Below are 10,471 nucleotides of genomic sequence, written 5' to 3'. Positions count from 1 at the left end.
ATTTTTTTTTTATTTTGCCATGCACATTGTACCCGTAGCCCTCCCTCCTTCTTTAATGGCAGAAAACGTATTTGTGGGAAGAAGATGAGTAAAAGTGGCAGAAAATGAAAAATCGAAGAAGGGAGGAGAGTCGGGAAAAGACGGATCACGCCAACCAAGATGGCGGGTTGGCGTGACAAGAAAGGGATGTAACTCCTAACCACGGTAATAGGAGGAAAAGGACCAAACATTCAGCGAGAAAATGGGAGGGTAAAGGAAGAGAGCACGCGAGATGTTCTTTTTCTTTTTTCTCTCTCTCTTTTTTTTTTTTTTTTTTGGGGGGGGGGGATGTTTGTGTCTGTTATACCACGTTTTGTTTTGTTTTTATTTGTTTGTTTTTCTTCCCCACGCCCTCTTGTTCTACCATTTGTCTCCTACTGCCTTCCTTCGTTTGATTGATTGATTGTTTGATTGGTTGATTGATTCATTGATTGATTTTTAAAAACAATTTTTTTTATCCCAGCAAAGCTGGATTTATCCCACGAACGCTATACAGACTTTACAGCAAAGTTTACCGCTCTGTGCCTTGCTCTTCTATCTCTTTCTCGAATATAATTCAAGAAGTGGCCATAACGTTTGAGAAACGATCTTCGCAATCATTTTCCAGCACAAAAACAAATCCTTAAGAGAGTTCCATTACAACACCTGAACAACATGTTGTTGATTCTGTTGCCAGGTCATTGAATATCAAGGGGGGGAGGGGGGGATGAAGCAGAGGAGGAGGGCGGAGAGATCAAAAAAATGTGCGCGGGATTGGCTGCGTTAAACTGTTTTGTGTTCCTTAAATGTCTGCTGACTTGATGTATTTATTATTATTTTTCCGTGTTAAAGCAATTATTTCTCATAAAAGATCTTCGCAATCGTCTGCCAAGCAAAAACGGGCAACAATAGGTATCTATTATTACAGCACTTGAACAAAATAATCGCAATTCTTAAGCTCGTTATCTAATATGAAGACACATCAATCTGCTGAAAAGGTAAAATGTGATATCTACAAAGAAAAAGACAATATAACTTTAGTTCACACAACAGTTCATCGGCGGTCTATTTTCGTGTGTTTTTTGCCGGTGAAGAGGTGCTCGCGTGCCTTGTGAGAAAGAGTTCCTATTTTCTAATCGCCCGGCATCACCTACTTTGTCTGCTGAAGGAAGCAATTTAGTGTTCCCATTCGGTTTCGTTAAGCTGGGTGATTATATACATTTCAGGTAGGCGTACAAGGCTTCGGAGGCAGAGAAGACTGAAGAAAAATCGAATTAAAGTCTCGTAAGAGACGGTAGGTAATTGTATTCCGGCCAGTGTCCTCGGGAACGGTGTAAAACGCTAGACCGTTGAGGAGTTTGTTTTATGTTGAAACTGTCCCCCCCTCCCTCCCCCCTCCCCCCTTTCTCCTTTGCTCTCTGTCTTGTATATATATCTGTGTGTTTATCTGCCTGCCTGTCTGTCTGTCTCTGCCTCAGTTTTTGCCTCTCTAGTACTCTCTGTCTCTGTCTGTCCATTCATCCCACTCTGTCTCTGTCTCTGTCTCTGTCTCTCCCCCCCTCTCTCTCTCTCACGCTCCCTCCCTCCCTCCATTTCTCGCTTTCTCTCTCTCTCTGTCTCTCTCCCTCCCTCCCTCCCTCAATTTCTCGCTTTCTCTCTCTCTCTCTCTCTCTCTCTCTCTTTCTCTCTCCCTCCATCCCTGCCTCCCGCCTCTCTCTCTCTCTCCCTCCCTCCATCAATTCCTCGCTTTCTCTCTCTCCCCCCTCTCTCTCTCTCTTTCTCTCCCCCTCCCTCCCTCCCTCCCTCCCCCCTCTCTCTCTCCCCTCCCTCCATCAATCTATCGCTTTCTCTCTACCCCCTCTCTCTCTCTCTCTCTCTCTCTCTCTCTCTCTCTCTCTCTCCCTCCCTCCATCAATCTATCGCTTTCTCTCTCTCTCTCTCGCTCGCTGTTCTTTCTTTTATTTCCCCTTCTTATCGTTCTTTTAAAGGCACATACATAAAGAATTCGGCCCACTGTTTCAGATGTGGTTAGGCTTTACATGAGATAATACAATCCCTCAACTCATAGTCACTTAAATGGCAAACTTCAACAACCTGATCTGCTTATTGTGGTGAGTTCAATTTTGTAATGAATTAGTTTCTTAAAAAGCCATTGGTGTGTTTAAAGAAAATTAATTCATAAAAAAACACTGCTCACAAAAACCACCCATGCTGTTCAATGTTGGTTTAAACATAAGTTTATTTTAACAAAAGTTACACCCATGACATGTATACAAAATACACAGGTAGTAGCAACAAGCTAGAAGCTTATAGTGGTGTTCCTGCATAGACATTACAATGTAAGGCAGTAACGGCTGAACAATTCGTCTAAATAAACCAAATCTATTAATAACATAATAAACATTGGATAATTGTTATAAAGAAAGACAGTAAAGGAAGGAAGGAGGGAAAGAAGATGAATAAACAAGTCGCGTAAGGCGAAAATACAATATTTAGTCAAGTAGCTGCCATTTTTCAGCAAGACCGTATACTCGTAGCATCGTCAGTCCACCGCTCATGGCAAAGGCAGTGAAATTGACAAGAAGAGCGGGGTAGTAGTTGCGCTAAGAAGGGTAGCACGCTTTTCTGTACCTCTCTTTGTTTTAACTTTCTGAGCGTGTTTTTAATCCAAACATATCATATCTATATGTTTTTGGAATCAGGAACCGACAAGGAATAAGATGAAAGTGTTTTTAAATTGATTTGGACAATTTAATTTTGATAATAATTTTTATATATTTAATTTTCAGAGCTTGTTTTTAATCCGAATATAACATATTTATATGTTTTTGGAATCAGAACATGATGGAGAATAAGATAAACGTAAATTTGGATCGTTTTATAAATTTTTATTTTTTTTTACAATTTTCAGATTTTTAATGACCAAAGTCATTAATTAATTTTTAAGCCACCAAGCTGAAATGCAATACCGAAGTCCGGGCTTCGTCGAAGATTACTTGACCAAAATTTCAACCAATTTGGTTGAAAAATGAGGGCGTGACAGTGCCGCCTCAACTTTCACGAAAAGCCGGATATGACGTCATCAAAGACATTTATCAAAAAAATGAAAAAAACGTTCGGGGATATCAATCCCAGGAACTCTCATGTAAAATTTCATAAAGATCGGTCCAGTAGTTTGGTCTGAATCGCTCTACACACACACACAGACAGACAGACAGACAGACAGACAGACACACACACACACACACACACACACATACACCACGACCCTCGTCTCGATTCCCCCCTCTACGTTAAAATATTTAGTCAAAACTTGACTAAATATAAAAAGAGGGATGGGTAGGAGATGTGCAGAAATTGAAGTTGTTGAGCCGAACGTTTTTAATTAACGATGTCCCTTTTTTCAGTTTCCGTGCTGTAACTTTGTGCTCCTCTTCCTATTGGAGGACAATATCTGTTCGCTCTCTTGGTGCATTTCAGTTGCTTCCTGTCCCTTTGCTGGTTCATGTGTCATTGTTTTCACTTTTTGTAATGCCTCAAGCTTTCCCGGAGACGCGACAACATGCAGTGTTTTATGGAAGCAAACATTGTTCTGAAATCCACATTTTAACGATGCTCTATACGTTCTTTCTTGATCGGATCATTTTCACAAGAAGAACTTAATTGACACAACTTTCAAACGTTAATATTCCTTTTGGAAGTAATCCGGATTATAAGGGCCGCGCGCGCGCAGTCACCCACACACACACAAACAAACGTACACACACACACACACACACACACACACACACACACACACACACACACACACACACACACACACACACACACACACACACACACACACAATTCATCTCATATTCACTGCGTCTTTTTGTCATCTTTCTTGTCTCCTTTGTTGTCAACTTGAACCGTGTTCATAACTTCATCATCGTCATCATCATCACCATCATCGTCATCGTCATTGTCATCATCATCGTCATCATCATCGTCATCATCATCGTCATCATCATCATCGTCGTCATCATCATCATCATCATCATCATCATCATCATCATCATCATCATCATCATCATCATCATCATCATCATCATCATCATCATCATCATCATCATCATCATCATCATCATCATCAGTATCATCATCATGTACATATCAACAGATCTTCCCTGTCTTTTGTGTGAAATAAGAGTGTACTTAGACGTGAACCAACCCCCCGAGGAGTGGGGGGAAGAATTTACCAGATGCTCCCCAGCATGTCGTAAGAGGCGACTAACGGATTCTGTTTCTCCTTTTACCCTTGTTAAGTGTTTCTTGTATAGAATATAGTCAATGTTTGCAAAAATTTTAGTCAAGCAGTATGTACTGGAAACTTGCATTCTCCCGGTAAGGTCATATATTGTACTACGTAGCAAGCCCCTGGAGCAATTTTTTGATTAGTGCTTTTGTGAACAAGAAACAATTAACAAGTGGCTCTATCCCATCCCCCCCCCCTTTCCCCGTCGCGATATAACCTTGAACGGTTGAAAACGACGTTAAACACCAAATAAAGAAAGAAAGAAAGACGTGAACCAAATACCAGCTTGGCTGCTTTGCGCGGAGAACATTGACTTTCTTTTGCTAAATTATTGTTGCAGATTGACCAAGGTGTTGACATTAATTCAACAGAACAACGTCCGCTCTGCTAAGATAGCAGCGAAGATGTATACAATGATAGCTAATTTCTTAGATACTTTGTCAAGAGAAAGGATGCACTTATCCTTTGTATATCTCTACACATTTCTGAAGTCGTGTACATGATCAAATACATTTAAGAAGGAAGGCAACTTTGATATATTAGCTTCACAGTCTTGCTTATTTTCAACATATATCCGTTTTTTACGTACGCAAACAAAAAGATCCCACATGACGATTAAGCCACCACGCATCGTGACCTGTTAATGACAAGTCTAAGCAGCCCTGGAAATATTGATTTCTTGGGTGTAATTGTTATGCTTGATTTTCACGTATCTCGTGTTCAGCAATGATATTTCTGTCAATACTTTCTGATTTTCTATTGTTTCATTTGATCTAAGTACGCCTGTCTATCTGTTTGCCACTCTGTCTTTCTGTTTGTCAATCTGTCTGTCTGCCTTGCATGTCTGTCTGTTTGTAAAGGTATCTGTCTATGACCTTGTGTTTGTGTCTATGACGGTGCGTTTGCACACGCGTGCGTGTTGTGCGTTTTCTTTTCCATTTTGCGTGTTAGCATTCAAAGAGTCATTCCCGACATCATAATAATTCATTCTAGGTTTCTGAACATTACGACACACCTCCGCCAAAATTACACCGTCCCTCGTTTTATCAACACGTATCTTCAAAAACTCCTCGCATCTCAGCAACGCCACTTGCGACACAAACAGACACGTTTCCAATTCCCTCCAAAAGGCTGTTTTCTGAGCAAACCCAAACTGGTCGACCAGCTGAGTAAGGACATCAAAATCAGACGTAAAAAGCATCCTCGTGCAAATCTTCACGCCATTTCATCAATGGTAACAGACCGGAAACCGCCCAATTCCAGGAGAGCGGTTTTGATTGGTGGAAAATGTTGGTGTTTGGGGCGCTGGGTATTGGTAGTATAGAGCTAGGAGTGCACTTCGTCAAGGGATTCAGTGGACTCTCTGGATCTCTCTTTTTCCACATATACAGATCGCCCCCTCCCACCCATCCCCCATGCCCGAATCACACACTTGCATTTCTCTCTCACCCCGCCCCCCCCCCCCCTCCTTCTATATAATCAAGCATCACATTGTTTATATCTCTGTCTGTCTCTTTTCTCTCTGTCTGCCTCACTTTCTCTCTCTGTCTTTCTCTCTAAATGTGTTGTATTTGATCTCTCTCCTTCACACACTCTCTCATTCACTCTTTTTCTCTGTCTCTATCTCCGCCTCTGTCTCTCTGTTTCTCTGTCTTTGTCTGTCTCTGTCTTTGTCTCTCTATCTGTCTCTCTGTATGTGTGTGTGTGTGTGTGTGTGTGTGTGTGTGTGTGTGTGTGTGTGTGTGTGTGTGTATTTGTGTGTGTGTGTGTGTGTGTGTGTGTGTCCCTCTCTCTCTCTCTCTCTCTCTCTCTCTCTTTCTCTATCTCTCCCTCTCTTTCTGTCTCTGTCTGTCTCTGTCTCTCTCTCTGTCTCTCTCTCTCTCTCTCTCTCTCTCTCTCTCTCTCTCTCTCTCTCTCTCTCTCTCTCTCTCTCTCTCGCTAAATCAGTTTCTTCCTTTCAGCCAAAGAACTCAATTCAATGCTGGAATCTTTGATTTTTTCTTCAATTTCGATGGAAATTGTGGGTACCGCCGCGGCTGCTCTTCCTCGCTTTGCTTAAAATCATTCTAAATTCAAAATTAAGTTGTGTCCTTTTTTCCCCCCTTGAGATAATGGGAAAGAAAAATGCGGATTGTGTGCGCCGTTACTGCCTTCGTTTTTCTCGGTGAAACTCTTTAGACTCAAATTCTGTATCATTTGCAATGCTTCTGGATAACATTTCTGTAGGATTTATTTGCGTTAAAGGTTATATTTTCCTCTGTGAAATTTGAGATGCTCTTTTCATTTGTATTTGTCTTTTTTTTTTAAATCAGGTATGATTTACGGAGTTGTCTCTCTTGTTTTTGTTGTATAGTGTCTGTGTCTCTTCTTATAATTATGTTGTTGTTGTTGTTGTTGTTGTTGTTGTTGTTGTTATTGTTGTTGTTGTTGTTGTTTTAGGTTCTTGTTGTCTTTGATATTGCTTCTGCTGCTGTAGTTGTTGTTGTTGTTGGTGTTGTTGTTATTGTTGTTGTTGGTGTTGTTGTTTTCTTTTTGTTGTTGTTGTTCTTCTTCCTAAACTGTTGAACACCTGTATATCATCTTCATATCTGTCTCACAACAAGTTAAAAAAAAAATCATTTCACGCACATCCCCCCCCCTCCTCCTCCCCCCCCCCTCTCCGTTCCCCATCAGAAAAAAATACGACCTGTTTCATGTCGGTTCTCTCTGGCTTGACTGCACTTTTCATTCTCGGGGGAAAAAACAACCACACAGCAAATCGAGTTATTTGCTGCTGCTCGTCAAGAAGATCCACTGCGGGAAAAACTGCTGTCATCTTGCGTTGCATCCCCGGAAATTAGGCGAGTCACATGATGCCGCCAAACATTCTGTCGAGCAAGCAAGAAAACATGTTTCTGCCTTTACAGCCGTAGAAACACTTTTTTTTGTAATTAGAAAGTTATATTTGTTTTCTGTCTCTCATACTTTCACTCTATTCCTTCTGTTTTATGTTGTCTTGCGTGTCGGATGTTTTTATTTATTTTTTTATTTGCAAGTTTGAAAAGTTTCAAGATTGAGTCTGTGTGCGTTTTGCTATTTTGATTGTTGGCATTCCGTACAACTAGTTTGTATAATTATACCGAAATCATTCTGACAACCGTGGAATGTCGCTGCCGTTCCTTTTTAGTCAATCGCAGCTTCAAAAACTCCTCGCATTTCAGCACAATCACTTCCGGCTGAAGCAGAAACCCTTCCAATTCTCGACGAAAGAATGTTTTCTTACCAAACCCAAACTAGACGAGCGGCTGTGTGAGGACATCACATTTAAATGTTCAAAGCTTATTGCCATCACTCACTCAATAAACTACTCAATGAAGGATGATACGTTGTCATCGCACTCGTTTCTTGAGATGTTAAGGATTTTAAACACGGTCAACAAAGAAAAATAATCACATGCAGTTAGCCGAAGTCGAAGACAGGTTCTGTAAACGCAGTATAACTGATGTACACATTGGGCGCTGAAGCTGAATAGACAAGATACTCGAAGTCAACAAACAACTGGTTAGATTCTTGATTCGGGTGCGAGGTTTCAATCTAATAGTTTTAAGCTTTGGAGAGAAAACAACGAGAAGTCAATGGTCTGGAGCAGACATGGTCTAGACCGTTTTGGTTTCAGGCTGCCAAATTCTGAAGACAGGGTGTAATTGTTTGTGTGTTCCTGCAGGTTTTTTTCTTCCCCACAGCGCGCTAGCGATAAGCGTCGGCTAGAGACGTATATGTGGACACACTAGACCTTTTTCGTATAACCTTTGCCCCCAGCGTTTCGACCAATCAGATTTTAGGGCACGGCGGCCTCTCTCTGATAACCGGAACTAGGGGGCAATAGGAGCCTTGCCTGAAATACCTCTTTCACTTTCGGTGCTCGAAGTACTATTGCGAGAGGATTACTTTGAGAAATTCTGCAAGAAAACGGATTATCGTGTTCAAAATCATGAACAAAAGGTCAAGGACATGCACGAAGGTATGGTTTGAAATGGCTATTGGTGGTATATGGACGAAAGACTTGGCGAACTTCCCCTGCATAAGCGAAGCAGAGGTGATCGACCACAGATACAGATCTCTGGATCAACTTACTTACTGATACTACTACGTCGACGTTCGACATCGGACAAGTTATACGACGCATCCAGCGCAAAGGATGCGAAACCTTGGGGTAAACGATGCACATACTGTGTGCAGAAAATGTATATTTCTCTTTCTTCCTTCCAGTGTTGCACTTGCAGTTGTAAACACAACAGTAGTATTTGCCTCGTCGTCTCCGCACTTTACTTTGCACCAAGCCTCGTTGTCGATTTTTTCCTTTTCCCCCTAGTTCCGGTAGATCTAACAATAAAGATCACAGCGCATGCGCCAAAATCTAAGTGAAAAAGGTATATTTTGTCACCTGGGAACCCCTCCCCCATCGCTCCCCTCCCCCTTGAATGTTCCAGTAACAGAAAAACAAAACAACAACAAAAGCAGCTGAACAAACTATATACACCCAAAAAATTCAACGACCAATCAAACAAACGTGCAAGCACTTGAACCCCCCCCCCCCCCCAAAAAAAAAAAAAAAAAAAAAAAGGTGCAAGAATGCCATTGAAACGTTATCATGAGCGAATACATTGGTTTAAGCGTGTTTTTATTAATTTCTTGTATACATGGTATATACAGTAGCAACATTAAGAACGTTAACAAGCAGACTGCTTATGGACACGTTCTAAAACTGATAATCAATACACATTCTGATAACAAGACATGGCGAACAAGTGATAACTTCAACCCTTTTCTTTCAAAATATTTCATAATATTTTATACAAATAAAGAGAGAGAGAGAGAGAGAGAGAGAGAATGCTTTGCTACATCTATTGCTGTCACTGTTAATATAATATCAGCCGAAGCGATCAGTTGACATAACGTAATCTTGTACAGCAGAAAATATTTTCGTATTCAAAGATATAGTTAAATCAGTATTTCCAAACAAAAGTGTTTTGCAATCCAGAGCGTGCGTTGGCAGACTATTGAATAAAATGGTTCTATGTTCTTTAAATTTTGGACAATGTAACAAAAAGTGTTCAGCGTCTTCCGGGCGTACTCCACACGTGCATTCTAAATTAGCAGAGAGGTATCGGTTAACAAGGTCTTGTTGCAAATCGCTCATATTTAATCTCAACCTGCTGTGAAATACCTGTGCCTTACGGTTGCCTAAATAATAATACTGTGGAACAACAAATCTCCATTGGTCAAACATCTTTTAAATTCACCAACTGACTGCGTTTGTCGTATATTTTCTGGAAGATTATTCCACAAAGCTGTCGTTGAAGGAAAGAATGAAGATTTACATAACTCACTTCTGCATAATGGAACCTTACGTTCAAGAGGGCGTCGCCTGTGGTAAGGATTTACATCGGAAACCAAGACCGGCAGTTTGGAATATAAATATGCTGGGGTTAAACGATTTACAATTTTATAATACAGCAAGAGTTTATTACGACGTCGCCTTTCTTTCAGTGGCACAAAACCCGATTCATTATACAATTTTTGGTGGCTTGTACCACGAGCTGCACCTACAATAATTCGGAGCGAATGAATTAATGATGATCGATTTCATTCAGGATCAAATTTCGCTGTAGAACTAATCTAACCCACCTGCAGTTGCTGTTTGCCATTGCCTTCCCCTGTGCAGCGTACACAACTGAAGAGGTTTAAGCTCGACCCATTTAAGAGCACGCGGAAGAATATTCCCCAACATAGGAAACCGTAAAACACAACCGATAGGGGGCCCGGTAGCTCAGTTGGTAGAGCACTGGACTTGTGATCGGAAGGTCGCAGGATCGAATTCGGGCCGGGACGGACACGGGTCAACTTTATGTGCAGACCCAGAGACGGAAGCCATGTCCCACCCCCGTGTCATCACAATGGCACGTAAAAGACCTTGGTCATTCTGCCATAAGTGCAGGTGGCTAAATACACCTAAACACGCAGACACCTGGGTAGCGCGACTCCGTTGCTGCTAGCTTTCCACTGGGAGGAAGCGACCCGAATTTCCCAGCGATGGGACAATAAAGTAATGAAAATGAAATGAAAGAAAAATCTCCTGTCCCGCACTTTGGTCTGTATTCACTTTCTTCAACAGTT

At 41.3% G+C, this 10,471-nt stretch overlaps 1 long non-coding RNA gene across 1 annotated transcript in view; it reads right to left on the bottom strand.

The window, feature by feature from the left end:
• Positions 1-4,585, bottom strand: part of LOC138962918 (uncharacterized) — a 204,326-nt gene extending 199,741 nt beyond the window's left edge. Inside the window, exon 1 of the long non-coding RNA XR_011454651.1 lies at positions 4,533-4,585. This is a non-coding gene — a long non-coding RNA (uncharacterized lncRNA). The remainder of the gene's footprint in view (positions 1-4,532) is intronic.
• Positions 4,586-10,471: the final 5,886 nt, after the last annotated feature.

Source organism: Littorina saxatilis, linkage group LG3 (assembly GCF_037325665.1).
Source record: "Littorina saxatilis isolate snail1 linkage group LG3, US_GU_Lsax_2.0, whole genome shotgun sequence".
NCBI lineage: Eukaryota > Metazoa > Mollusca > Gastropoda > Littorinimorpha > Littorinidae > Littorina > Littorina saxatilis.
Note: the sequence above shows the minus strand (reverse complement) of the source record. Positions and strands in the feature narration are given on the sequence as shown.